Source organism: Nicotiana attenuata, unplaced genomic scaffold, assembly GCF_001879085.1.
Source record: "Nicotiana attenuata strain UT unplaced genomic scaffold, NIATTr2, whole genome shotgun sequence".
NCBI classification, from domain to species: domain Eukaryota; kingdom Viridiplantae; phylum Streptophyta; class Magnoliopsida; order Solanales; family Solanaceae; genus Nicotiana; species Nicotiana attenuata.
In genome coordinates this window covers 676913-691953 of record NW_017670244.1, presented here as the reverse complement: position 1 = coordinate 691953, position 15041 = coordinate 676913, and the positions used below count along the sequence as shown (strand labels likewise).

General features: G+C 38.6%; 1 pseudogene; it reads left to right on the top strand.

The window, feature by feature from the left end:
* The window catches only part of LOC109236568, a 44420-nt pseudogene extending 29584 nt beyond the window's left edge, over window positions 1-14836 (top strand).
* Window positions 14837-15041: the final 205 nt, after the last annotated feature.

Sequence of the window (15041 nt, the reverse complement as noted above, 5' to 3'; positions counted from 1 at the left end):
GGCAACTCAGATCCCAGGGCTCGGTCACATTCTCCTTTCTCTTAGTTTTTGGTCTCTCTAAATAAGGGTCGGGTCAAAAAAACTGTCTTATCGTTCTTTGTCTGAAGACTCTTCGCGTTTCCAGTCAAAGAGGGGCAGCTGTAGACATGTGATTTTTGACCCTCCACAATATTTTACATATTTTAGCATTTAAATATTTAGTTTAGGTTTAATAGCGCTATTTTAAATAGTTTTGACTCTTTTACTTTATTCTATCACAAAAACAAAAATTAAAAATATTATTTTTTCATCTTTAGTTTAAAGTTAATTAGTATATTTATATTCATAGTATTATAACATTTGAAAATACAAAAATTAGTTTCACTTTTAGTATTTAATTTTATTCTAGTAATTTATTTTAATGATTTCACAATTTTATAGTTATTATTTTAGGGATTAATTTTTTTTAGTTAGTTGAGTTAAAGGGTCATTTTTAAAGGTAAATTTGGCCAGAATTTGGCCTAATTCGGATCTAGCCCATAATAACCCAAGCCCAATACCCCTAAAACCCTAGACTTAGACTTAAAAGTAACCCTAAGAGACCTAACCTAAGAACTCCTGATCAGCCATTTTTAGAAGGAGACCCCATCAGATAAGATCTCAAGATCATCTTCTCCAATAAAGGCCTAACCTAGACACACACCCATGGAGCCGTTTATGAAAATCCCAGCGACCCTTCAGCTTCTTCTTCTTCCTTGAAACAAAAACACCAACAGATCCTAACCCTAGAGAGCAAAAAAACAACGACCACCCATCAACAACCTTCCACGACCAACCCTCCCAAACCGCCGCCGTCCACTCCGCCTCTGACGCCTTTACTGTCGGTCGCCGCTTCTTCTCCAGCCTTAAAAATGTTAAGCTGCTCCTTCACCTGACACCAAACAACCCTTCTCCATCTTCCACCAGCAACACCAGCCATTCCTCCATTTCTTCAGATTTGTAATTCAAAAAAAAAAAACAGAGAAGTTGCTGCTTCTTCTCTTTGACTTCGACTTTGATTTTTGCTTTCAAATGCATGGAGTTCACTTGAGTTCTAAACTGTTTTGTCTCCGGGTTGCACGAAGTTCGATGGTGAGGTTCGAGTCTGCGAATCCGTGTGCGGTTGTCCGTTGCCGTTGGTTTTTGTTCGAGGTTCTGTTTTCCGGCCCTGTAGGCGCATCCGAATGTTCTGAAATATAGAGGTCGATTTCTGCTTCTCTTAGTTCTATTTGATGTTGTTCTTATATGTTGATTGAGTGATTTTTGTTGTAATGCTCCACACTATATGTTGTTTGAATGTCTGTTATGTTTATTGAACATGTCTACCTTAATGCTTCAAGTGGATTTTGCCTGCTTCAATCTCCTTTTCATTCTAAGCTTTATTAAGTCATAACATGGTGGCTTACTATCCAGTTATTATTATTTGGGCTCAGACGTGCTTAATAAGGTTTTTGATTTATGTTAGTTAGAAAGGGAAACTGTTTTCTTTTGTGTTGGTAAAGTTAAAGAGTGTTTAAATATTGAATGAATTTTACATAGTTTTATCTCTTTTAATTAATGTAAAAATTATTAAAGTAGATTAAAAATCATCATGGCTACGGGTACGGTTCCCGTGACATAGTTGTGATACATAATTCTAAAATTCGGGGGTATATTTATGTGACCCGGACATAACAACTAATAATGTTAATAATTAAACATGTTGTAGATCGTGGGTATGGTTCCCGTGACACGATTCGCAGTGTGTACCAAACAAACAAGTGTACGACAATCGTAACTTGTTCCAGAATAATTCCATAAATAATTAAAAGCGGTTAAAGGTTAAAAATGCAATAGGTATAAAATATGTAATTAATAAGATAATTAGGCCAATAATAATAGTTGAGTGACCGTGCTAAAAAAATGGAAGCCGGGAATGCCTAACACCTTTTCCCGGGTTAACAGAATTACTTACCCTGATTTCTGTGTTCGCAGACCATAAATAAGAGTCAACTTCCTCGATTCAGAATTTTAAATCGGTGACTTGGGACACCATAAATTATCCCAAGTGGCGACTCTGAATTTGAATAAATAATCCCGTTTCGGTTATTGTCACTTTAATTGGAAAAACTCCCCTATACCCCTTTCGGGGTAGAAAAAGGAGGTGTGACAACCATATTAAAAGGTAGACTCCTCAGGGACTGGAGGAGGAAGGAATGTCACTGCTGCTGGAGAAGTTACAGTTGCAAGGATGGAAGGATATGGTCCTTCAGATGGATGGAAGGCTGGCCAAAAATGAAATTATGGAGTTCATGGCAAACTGTGAGATCAAAGATGGTAGGGTCACCAGTGTGGTAAAGGGGGGACAGTGACTTTTGATGATAAAGAACTGGGAGAGATCTTAGGTGTACATGCTGAAGGGTACAATTATTATAAGAAGCTTAAATGGCCAAGTCTAGAGAATCTCGCTACTGCCCTTGCCATTACTAGGAAGTTTGGTGACAATGAAGAGGAACTTGAGCCCAAGGCTATTTACAAAAGTGAGATGAAGCCACCCCACAAAGTGTTGTTTGAATTTGTTAATAAATGTGTGTGTCACGAACCAAATCCTGACCTGTCGTGATGGTGCCTATCGATGGTACTAGGCCAGCCGACTTTCAAAATACTTCAATAATTCATTAAATGATAAATCAAAACCTTTTTATAATAGGATTTTCATAAAAGAACTAAGAGTTAAACCCAATATAGAAACACGGAAAGATAGCCCCAAACATCGGGGTGTCACTAAGTCATGACCATCTAATATAACTGGTCCGATAATAACAAGACTAACATAGTATGAAACAAAAAACAAAACAACTCAAGGAAAGATAGGGGAGAAGAAAAAGCAAGGCTGCGAACGCCGGGCAGCTACCTCGCTATCTCCTATAACCAACTACAAGGACTATCAGCACTCCCCGCGACCAACTACTCCTGGATCTGCACACGAGGCGCAGGAAGTAACGTGAATACACCAACTCAGTAAGTAACAGAAATAAATAAGGAACTGAGAAGTAGTGACAAGCTATGCAAATATAGTTCGTTTCATAAAATTCAGTAAAGTGTAGGCATGCTTTAAATCCAGAGTTTAAGTCAAGTCAGTTTGTTTCAGTCAAATTCAAGTAAAGTCAGGTAAAATATCTTTCAATAGTTCTCAAACAAGGATATAAGGCAACTATGTGCATCAATAATGAAATAACATACTGTCCCTCGGGCAAACATCACTTAGTCCTCCCAATCACTCCAACCTCACAGTCACTCATTCCTCACAATCGCTCAGCACTCGGCACTCGGCAATCGCACTCAGTAGGTACCTGCGCTCACTGGGGTGTGTATAGACTCCGGAGGGGCTCCTTCAGGCCAAGCACTATATCAATGTCAATCATGGCAGAATCAATAAAACATGTTGCGGCGTGCAACCCAATCCCATAATATCCTCACAATCAGGCCCTCGACCTCACTCACTCATCAATCTCACCAGCCTCTCGAGCTCTCAGAATTTGGAAAATCAGCCCAAGCAGCAATAACATGATGCATCAACAGAATAACAGAGACTGAGATATGATATAAAAATGCATGAACATGACTGAGTACGGAATATCAATGAAAACAGTGAGATGACAGCAAGAAACGACCACTAAGGGTCCCAACAGTACCGGCATAAAGCCTAAAATGGTATCTAGCATAATTTACAGTCAATCTTTCTACAACACATAGGAGCATATAGCTAACAACAAGTTGTTCAATTTTACAGTTTCTACAGGACGAACCAAGTCACAATCCCCTCGGTGCACGCCCACACGCCCGTCACCTAGCATGTGCGTCACCTCCAAAATAATCACATGACACAAAATCCAGGGTTTCATACCTCAGGACTAGATTTATAATTGTTACTTACCTTAATCCGAGCAAATCTCTACTCTGTAATGCCCCTGCCTCTTGAATCGGCCTTCGAACGTCCCGAATCTAGCCACAAGCAGTACAATACCATTAATATATGCTAAAGGAATCAATTCCACAAGAAAAACTACTAAACTAGACTCAAAATCCAAAATTGGCTCAAACCCGACCTTGGGCCCACGTCTCGGGATTCGACAAAAGTCACAAAACCCGAAAGTCCATTCACTTATGAGTCTAAACATACAGAAATTACTCAAATCCGATAACAATATCCCCTTCAAAACCTCAAAATTCCACCTCAAAAACTCTTCCACTTTTCCCCCAATTTTTACTCCCCAAATCACAATTTAAATGATAAAAATCAAGATAATCATGGAATTTAACCAAAATCAAGTGAGAAGCACTTACCCCAATCAACTCCCTGAAAATCCCTTCAAAAATTGCCCAAATCCGTGGTCTCTAGCTCAAAATATGAAAAATGGGTTCAAACCCTCGATTTTGAAATTTAATATTGCCTGTCCAGATTCCTTCTTCGTGAATGCGACAGTCCCTTCGCGTTCGCGTAGACCACTTGGACTGCCTCCCAAATTTACTCTTCACGAACGCGACCTATGCTTCACGAAAGCGAAGCTTTACCGGCTCAATCTATTGCGAACGCGGCCAAACCCTCGCGAACGCGTAGACCAAATAAATGGGGTTCCCAGTTACCTCTCATCTTCTTCGCGAATGCGTTACTCCTCTCACGTTCGCGATGCACTCTACTCCTGAACCTTTGCGAACGCGTCCTTTCCTTCGCGGATGAGAAGACAATTCCTTCCTCGCCCTCCAGATACGCTTCCTGAATGCGAGACCTGCCTCGCGATCGCGTAAGAGAAAACCAGCAACAGCAAAAAACCAGCAAATTATCTATCTCTCAAAGGCCATAAATGATCCGTTAACCACCCGAAACTCACCCGAGTCCCTCGGGACCTCAACCAAACATACCACACGTCCCATAAAATATCACAAACTTATTCGAACCTTCGAATCGCTCAAAAAAACATCAAAACACCAAATTACCCATGGATTCAAGCCTAAGAACTTCTAAACTTTCAAATTCCACAAACGATGCCGAAACCTACCAAACCACGTCCGAATGACCTCCAATTTTGCACACAAGTCAGAAAATGACACCACGAACCTACTCCAACTTTCGTAAATCCAATCCCACCCCGGTATCAAAATTTTCCACTGTCGGCCAAAATTGCCAAAATTCTAACTTTTGTCAATTCAAGCCTAATTCTACCACGGACCTCCAAATCACATTCCGGATGCGCTCCTAAGTCCAAAATCACCTAACGGAGCTAACGGTACCAATAAAATTCAATTCCAAGGTCATTTGCACATAAGTCAACATCTAGTCAACTTTTCCAACTTAAGCTTCCAAATAAGAGACTATGTGTCTCAATTCACTCCGAAACTACTCCGGACCCGAACCAACTAACCCGGTATATCATAATATAGTTGTAGAACACAAAAGAAGCAGGAAATGAGGGAACGGGGCTATGGCTCTCGAAACGACCGGCCGGGTCGTTACAGTATGCTGCCAAGGCAGAAAAAGAGGCAAATCAATTGGCCTGGATTTATCATCCAGCTTCTTGATAGGGTCCTAAATGGCACCAAGACTCAAGCCAGACCCTATGGGTTTATTCTCACGGCTGTACTTACACATTTCAAGTTACCCATCAAGAAATGGGAAGTTGGTACAAGAAAGGATCATTTTGTGGCAAACACTCTAACTGCTTGTGACTATGAAGTTCAAACCACTCCCAAAGAACCTGGTTCATCGAAAAAGGTACCAGTGAACAGCAAAGTGCGAGCTTTGGTGCAAGAAAGTAGGGCTAAGGAACCTGAGATTGCTAGGCTGAAGAAGAGGTTGGCTGAAGTGGAGACTGAGAGAGATGCTCTCATAGCTGAGCTGGAAAAAGAGAAGGAGAAGAATGATGGCATTCTTCAGGATATGCTGAAACTGCTCCAAGCCAAAAACCAAGAACCTGGTCCTTCCCAGTCTTAAGCCTCCTAGCCTAGTGAAGATCAACCAGTGACCCAGTCCGGGATGTATTTTTCTTTTGCTCATGATCTAGTGTTCTTATTTCTTTTTATGTTTTGTGATAGGATCTTATCAATCAACGAAATTCATTTCCTTTTGCTCTAACTGTTTGTTGATATTTCGTAGATGGCTAATATCCTTAGGTTGATAGATTATGCTTAAATCCATGATTGAATTTGAAGTAGCCCCAGTGGCCATGAGTAATTTCTATTCAAATCTGGTTATCTCACATAATTATGAAACTTTTGGATGATGCCAAAAAGGGGAATTAGGTTGTGCTTTTACTTTGGACTGTGATGTTTATAACCTAATGAACATGGTCCTTGATGATTAATGACTTTAAAAAGGTAAAATGATCTAACTTTGTGTTGATGTTGAGCTGAGTTGAAACAGGGCCTATGCTTATGAAAAGCACAGAGTTTATCATCATAAAAAAGGGGGAATTTGTTAATCCAAGTGAAGTTGGTTTCGAAGATTCACAAAGGAACTAAAGCATGAACCAGGTCCATCTACAGTGTACACAGACACGGGCAGAATCAGGCATAAGGGATGCACGTGAAGGAGATAAGCTTAACTTGTTATATCTAATATTTCCTGATCAAAAAGGTTGCATAATTGATAAGGAGAAGGACTCTTTACTTAAAGAGAACACTATCTAAGATAAGGAAGGAGTTAGAAGTTGAAGTTAACTAGAACTCTTTCACCAAGGAAGAGTATTGCATTGGAACTCTAGTTGTTTCCTATTCTACTAACTCTGTAAATTACATGATGTTCTCACTTTATAGGTACGCACAAACGCTGAAGTTAAACATGAGTTGAGAGCAAACTAGCAAGGCATTTTGCAAGCAATTCTTGTGTGATTCAACTGTGCGAACCTGTAGCTTACATGAACCAGCTAGAAGAACCTATTCCAAGTGTCTGTCTTTTATTCTAGTTCGATTGTATTAGGTGTTTTCATATTGTACCTTTTAGCTTTATCTAGAAGCAATTGTAATAGTTACTTTGAGTATTTTAAGTTATAGTTAACTTGAAGTTGTCGCAACAGTTAGAGGCTAGATGCTACAACGGGATTAGAGGTAATCCTTAGGTTTATAAAGAGCTTTTGTAAATGTTGTTTTGGCTAAGTGATTTAGTGAAGTGTTGGGGAAAATCCTACTGAGTAGTAGGTCGTGATTTTTTTTACCTTTTGAGCCGGGTGTTTTTCACGTAAAAATACTTGTGTTCTTTACTTTCCGCATTTATTTTTTTCGCAACAGTAGTTTAAGGAACACATAGAAGAATCACATCCTTCTATAATCTTTGCACGCGAAAATTGGACACCATACAAATCACCCCCCTCTTGTGTGGCATTGAAGTATAAAACATCACGGTCATTCAGCTCGATCAGACGTGATGAAGTCATTCGTCTCATTGACTCTATCCGGTCAGATTCTTCTTCAGGTGAACTAGTTTTTTTTTTAATTAAAATTTTCCAGACAGAGATCTAGGTTGTGTTGTATTCAAAAAAGTGCAAGAGGGGGCTAGACCTTACCTCAAAAAAATACAACTACGGTGCTTTCATCACCCCAAAAATAACAGGAAACGAGGTTCATATATAAGCCCTTCTTCCTGAGAATCTATGAACATATTAACTGACGAAAAAATTAGATTTTTCGTTCTTCACCTTATACTAGGAAGCTGCCATTTATCTAAAAGGAAAGGTCCTTTAACAATATTGGGCAGTTGTTGGCATGAGTGGAACACTCTCCTCTGATTTGTGGTTGTAGCCAATTTTGCAGGACAATTTGCTACCTGGATACCTTCTCTAAAATAATGCTTGACATTAACTCTAGCATGGTGAACAATGTTGGAGGTTCTATCAATAACCATCTTGATCTTCAAGTTGTTAGTATCTCTTTTTGTAAGCATCTCGGCAATAATGATAAAGTCTAGTCAAGAGAAAAATTAGTGTATCCAGTTTGGCTACACCATTTCCCTCCAAACTCAGCCGCTTTTGCCTCCGGCATATTGTTACTATCACAATTGATGGGCACTGAAAAGGCCATAATGAGATCACCATGACATCCCTGACCACCCCACCGATGCCCGCTTTTCCACTTTCCTTGCTAAAGCTACCATCAGTATTAACCTTGATAGTTCCCGGCAAAGAAGGTTCCCATATAACTTGCATCCATTTATGCGATGGCCTGAGTCTCTCATTTTTTCACATAATGAAGGCCAATCCAGTTGAGTAAAGCCACCAGGTATGTGTTTGGAGATTCCTGCTTTTAAGGTCCAAATGCTTTGATGTCTCACGGTGTTTAGTTGAAACTTCTTCTGCTTTCCATATCTACATGAATTAATCTGCTTCCGAAGTTCCCAACATATTACCATGGGAGCTATCTGAAGGATTTGTTTATGCACTCTATTGTTGGCGCTTGTCTTCCACCATCTCTTGAAGGTAGAAATTATAGGTTCTTGTTGGTGCTTGATTCCAAGTGCATTTCCAATGGAATTCCAAATGAAGTTGGCTACATCACTATTGTTAAAAACATGTTTCATTTTCTCCACCTGCACAGAAGAACAACAGGAACATCTGGAAATGATATTAGTGCCAAATCTGCCTATAGCATTATCAAAAGGCAATCTATTTTTAAAAAATCTCCAAGTGATAAAATATTTATTAAAGGGGATAGAGCTATGCCAGATTTTTTTTAATAAAATCATTTTTTGCTTTGAATCTAATAGATTGCCATACTGAATTAGAAGAGAAATTCCCATTATTAGAAATAATCCAAACAGGAAAGTCTTCTTCATTAGGATCACCAATATCCAATTGAACAATGAAGTCACTAAGATGACCATGGAGAACTTCATTAAGCTTGTCGATATTCCATCCTCCATTATGCAAAAACTGCTTCACCTGTACTTTAGCAGACCTACCACCACCTTGTAAGAGATTGGTAAATGCACCTTTGCCGGTCCAGTTGTCCCACCAGAAGCTACAATTACCTTTTTAAACTTCCCATCTAATGTTATACTCCGATTTGTCTCTGATTCTTAACATATTTCTCCATATATGAGAATCAGCTGGACTGAATCCTTTGTTCACCGGATGAGCTCTTTTGCAGTATTTATACTTGAGAAAAGTGACCCAAAGGGAAGGCTGAGTTCTGAATCTCCACCACCTTTTTATGTTAAGTGTGTCAATGATGTCCTCTATTTTCCTAACATCAGCTCCTCCCTCATCTTTAGGGAGACAAAGATTGTTCCATGAAGACTAATGATATTTATTTCTACCTTCATTAGAGCCCCAAAAGAAATTAGCAAAGTGTTTCTTCATGGTAATTCCTTTAAGAGGGTTCATAACAGACAATATATAGGTAGGAAGAGACTGCAGATCATGTTTGATCAAGATCATTCTCCCCCCACGAGACATCATATTGGCCTGCCATCCATTGAGTTTTTTGATAATTTTGGAGAGCATACCATCAAAGAGACTGCTTGTCTTTCTCCCATAATATATAGGGCATCCCAGATAAGTAAATGGGAAAGACTTATCCATAAAACCTGTGGCATTTCTAATTCTGTTGATTCTGTTGGCACAAGTGTGAGGAGTTGTGATAAAGAAACTCTTGTCATTGTTAACTTTCTGGCCAGATGCCTTTTCATATCTATCAATAACCTTCTTGATGAGCCTGCTTGTAATATTGTTACCTCCACAAAAAATAACAATAACATCTGCTTAAGCTAAATGGTTAATGATTGGCCCTCTGTGATCCATACTAAAAGGAGTAAAGCTAATTAAATCATTCAGCTGATTGAGAGATCTGGAGAGAACCTTAGCTCCAATAATAAACAAAGAAGGGGATAAATGATCCCCTTGTTTGAAGCCCTGTGTAGATGTGAAGAAACCAGTTCTTGCCCCATTGATAATGATGGAGTACCAGACTCCTTGTAGAAGCCCCCAGATAAGGTGAATCCAATTTTCAGAGAAGTCAAACTTCCTCATTACCGTCATCAGGAAGGTCCATGAAATTCTATCATAGGCTTTTGCCATGTCAAGCTTTATAATAACATTGGCTCCTTTGTTCTTCTTGTTCACACCTTGAGCAATCTCCTGTGCTATGAGGATGTTTTCAGTGATCAATCTTCCTTTGACAAAGCCACTCTGATTCTTAGAGATAAGATTCCCTAGAATAGGATTCAGTCTTCTAGATAGGATTTTGGAGATAATCTTGGAGGCCGTAAAGTTACTCAAACTAATAGGTGTCAAATTCGAGAAACTACTAGGAGAGTCCACCTTAGGAATAAGAGCAAGGCAGTTATGAGAAACGAACTTAGTAAGTCTTCTACCATTGAAGACATCTTGAACAAAATCTGTAATGTCATACTTAATGATATCCTTGCATGTTTGAATGGATTTCCCATTATAACCATCCAGCCCAGCTGTACTAGTAGGACTCATGCTGAATACAACATCTTTAATCTCTTCAATATCAGGAATGGCTATAAGAATTTCATTGTCATCATCATTAATACACTGAGGGATACAATTGATATATCTTGATCCCTGAAATAGTGTTTGATATTAAAGAACTGTTGAAAGTGGTGAACAACTGCTTTGCCAATGTTAGCATCTTCTTCAATCTACTGACCCCTATGGTCCTTAATTTTATGAAGTTGCAGTCTTCTCCTTCTATCTCTGATGGTGCTATGAAAATATTTAGTATTAGAGTCACCTTCTTCAAACCAATTCACCTTAGCTCTCTGCCTGAGAATGACATCCTGCATCCCCATCCATCTAATGTATTTTGCTTGGCCTCTATTCAGTTCAGCCCTAGAATGATCATTACTGTTATTGAGATTAATTTTCTTAAGGTCTTGCATTTTGTTTTTCCAATACTGTACTAGATCAAAGACATTGCCAATGTCTTCTTTAGACTTTGAGTCAGCCTTCTACTAAGCATTTTGAGCTTTTGCTGTAACCTCCATAAAGGGTTACCATGAACTTGATTACTCCAAACTTCTTCTACTACCTGCAAAAAAGATGGTTGATTTGTCCAGGAAATCAAGAAACTTAAAATATTTAACCCTCTGTTAATTAAGATCATGACATTGAATTAGAATAGGCCTACGATCAGACCCAATTCTAGCCAAGTGATTGACTATATTGTTTTGAAAAATCTGAGACCATTGATCATTAATAAGCACTCTATCGAGCCTCTTCCAAATTCTTCTTCTAGGTTCCCAATTGTTACACCATGTATACTTTGGCCCAACAAATCCCAAATACATCACCCCACAGTTATCCATACAAGTATTGAAATCAAGACTTTTTTTCATTCTATGTGGTCTGCCACCTTTTTTCTCATCGGGGTCTAGTATGACATTGAAATTACCCCCAATGCACCATGGACCATTCACTTGGAGACGGGTTCTCTCTAAGCTACTCCATAGATCTCTCCTTTCTTCAGGAGTGCACTTAGAATAAACTGCTGTGAGATAGAGATCACTAGTAGCATCCCCATAAAGCAATTTAATAGTGATTTGCTGATCATGATTGTTTAAAACATTGGTCATGTTGATACCTGACCACATTATCCAAATCCGACCATTTTGTATTGGAGATACAATTTTGATAGCCAAGGAATCTCCTGCACCTCTCAATTTGATTGATGCTGGCAAAAGGTTCCAAAATGGCAACAAGTTCCACCTTATAGATGGTATTCAGTTTTTTAACCTTAGTAAGGCTTTTTTGGTATTGACTCCTCTAATGTTCCAGAATATTGCACTTATCATGGAAAAATCAGAGAATTAGAATGAGTTTCCTACTTTAGAAGGTATAGTATCTTTGTTTTTGTTCTTTTTTCCTTTTTTTCTTCCCTTTTTCTTTGCCTCCTATGACCTAGAAAGAACCCTCTTTCGATTCTGTTTAAAGTTGGTCATCCAGAATCATGACTGTCACCCTATTAGGGGAAGTCACTTCAATTTGTTGGCTTGTAACGTGTTTGTCTTGCTTTAAATTGGATTCAACATTGAGATCAACTACCACATCAATCCAGGGAGGTTTCTGATCTTAGAAGGTATACTAGTTGATTCATTGACGTAGTCTTTCAATGTAAGAGCTTTCTCTCCTGCTTTTCTTTCTTCTTGATCCCCATCTTTATTTCGCTCTCCATTTTCTTGTATAGATTCCTGATAGTCTTCTTTGGCTTCACTGTGATTTGGAGTTCCAGTGCCTTCGTTATGGCTTCGATTTCTGACTAGTGTATCCTGACAATGAGCTTCCCCCTCTCTATTGTTGCTCTGATGACTCTGTTTATCCTTGGTCTCAACATGTTCACTTCCATGATCCAGATCTTGTAAAGCCATTATTATATCTTTGTTTCTCTTCTTGCTCTTGTTTGTGACTTCTGAAGGATTGATCATGGGTTTGAAAATGACTTTAGCCTTCTTCTTGGGAAGTTTCTTCTGCTTGTGCTTCTTAACGCTTTTGCTGGTTCTATCTATGATATTGCTTGATGGCCTTTGAGTGGAATTCTCCGGATCAACATCATTCTTTAGGTACGATGATTCTTTGTCGTATTTGCACTAGTTTGAGCATTATCTTTGGCAATACCATTTTCTAATACATCCAACTTGTTGTCTTTTTCATTTATTTTTGCTTCTTCATTCTGATTTTCCATAGCTTTTTGAGCTTCCAATTCTCTATCTTCAACAGCTTTCTTCCTTTCTAAAGCTCTACAATTGATTATATTGTGCCCCAACTTTTTACAAAACTTACAGTATTTTGGAACAACTTCAAATTCCAATTTTGAATAAAACCTTTTTCAGGAGCATTCTTGTATATTTGCCCCACATAAACAGAGTCTGGTTTGTCTGTTAGAAGGTCGATTTCAACTCTAACTTTTGCCATGCTTTGCCTAGTCCTTCCTCTAGTAGCCAAGTCCATTTCAAGGGGTATACCAAATTCACTCACCACTTGTTTAACATAATTCCAGGTGCGTATATAAAAAGGTAGACCAGGAAGAAGGACCCATACCGGAGCAACATGCATATCCTCTCAGGTTTGAAATCAGGGGACCATTTTTTCAGCCACATCTGTTGGCCTTCAATTTCAATAACTCTTTTAAACCAAATTGTATTGAAGTCTTCTACGTTGGTGAAGTCCAGAAAAATGTTATAGTTGTCATAAACCCTAATTTTTACTGATCCCTTAATCGAAATCAATTCCTTGAATTTTCACTTAATTTTGTCAATTTGGGGGCGTGGTTTGAGAAATCGCCCAACAATGGTAAGTTCGCATTCTTATGCCATAATCCCGTAGTAATCCGATGCCTTGAAGAGCATCGCCGGTATCCCATTGTGAGTGGTGTGAGTAGCAACAGCTGAATCTCTGCCATGTCGATTTGGGGGAATCGGCACATTCGAGGAGGTGATGACTTTTGTAGCATAAGACAACTTTCCATCTCTAAACTCAGTAGGCTGGTTATTCGTTGGATTTGAGGTAGATTGACCTTCTAGATGTGCCGGAGAAGCGCCGTCCGGCGGGTCCATTGACTGGAGTGCGTAGGGAACTCGCGGTTAGAAAATAGCCGTTATTGGTCTTTCATAGAGAGAGTTTTTTAACTTTTACTATGGGGCTACTATGGTGAGCTAATTAATTTTACACAAAGGATAATTTGGTTCGCGAGCTACATGATGTGTAGATCAGCATTTGGGCAAGTACTTAAGGGGCAAGACGTATTTGCCAAAAAGATTAGAGAAATTATAGGGTTAGCAGAAGGCTTTGATGTGGCCGATATCTTCCCTATATACAAGTTTCTTCATGTTCTCAGTGGAATGAAGCATGGAATGAAGCGTAAACTTCTGAATGCCCACCTCAAGGTAGATTCCATTGTTGAGGATGTCATCAACGAGCACAAGAAAAATCTTGAAACTGGGAAAACTAATGGAGCATTAGGAGGTGAAGATTTAATTGATTTCCTACTAAGACTCATGAATGATACAAGTGTTAAATTTCCCATCACCAACGACAATATCAAAGCTGTTATTGTTGTAAGTACTATTGAATACTACAATCCTAAGTTTTTCTTACTTTCCCATATCCATTACCATAGCTAAAATATTTTTAATTTTATACCAAGAATAAGAATTTCTTGATAGAAAAATAATTAAATGTTGTAACTTGGCCATTATTAATTTGCAGGACATGTTTGCTGCCGGAACAAAAACTTCATCAACAACAACTATATGGGCTATGGCTGACATGATGAAGAATAGAAGTGTATTCACCAAAGCTTAGGCAGAAGTGAGAGAAGCCTTTAAAAACAAAGTAACAATTGATGAAAATGATGAGGAGGAGCTGAAATACTTAAAGTTAGTTATTAAAGAAACTTTGAGACTTCATCCACCATCTCTACTTTTGGTTCCAAGGGAATGCAGGAAAGATACAGATATAAACGACTACACTATTCCAGCGAAGACCAAAGTGATGGTTAATGTTTGGGCATTGGGAAGAGATCCAAAATATTGGGATGACGCAAAAAGCTTTAAGCCAGAAAGATTTGAGCAATGCTCTGTGGATTTTTTGGGTAATAATTTTTAATTTCTTGTTTTGTTGGTGGACGGAAAAGTTGTCCTGGACTATCATTAGGTTTATCTAACCTTTACTTGCCATTGGCTCAATTGATGTATCACTTCGACTGGAAACTCCCAACCGGAATGAAGCCAAGAGACTTGGACTTGACTGAATTAGCTGGAATAACTATTGCCAGAAAGGGTGACCTTTACCTTAAAGCCACTCCTTATCGACCTTCTCGTGAGTAATTTAATAGCATCAGGTTTGTCAATTCCATTTTCAACCTCAATATTGTATAATCTTTCTGATGTTTCAAGTTTTACCGATTTGTAATAAATGTAGTTTTTATAACATGTATCACATCCCATGTATACGAAAGACGCATTAATTAATTAATTATGCCATTATATTATGCACTACAAGAAAGTTAAGATACGACGATATTTTTTAAAT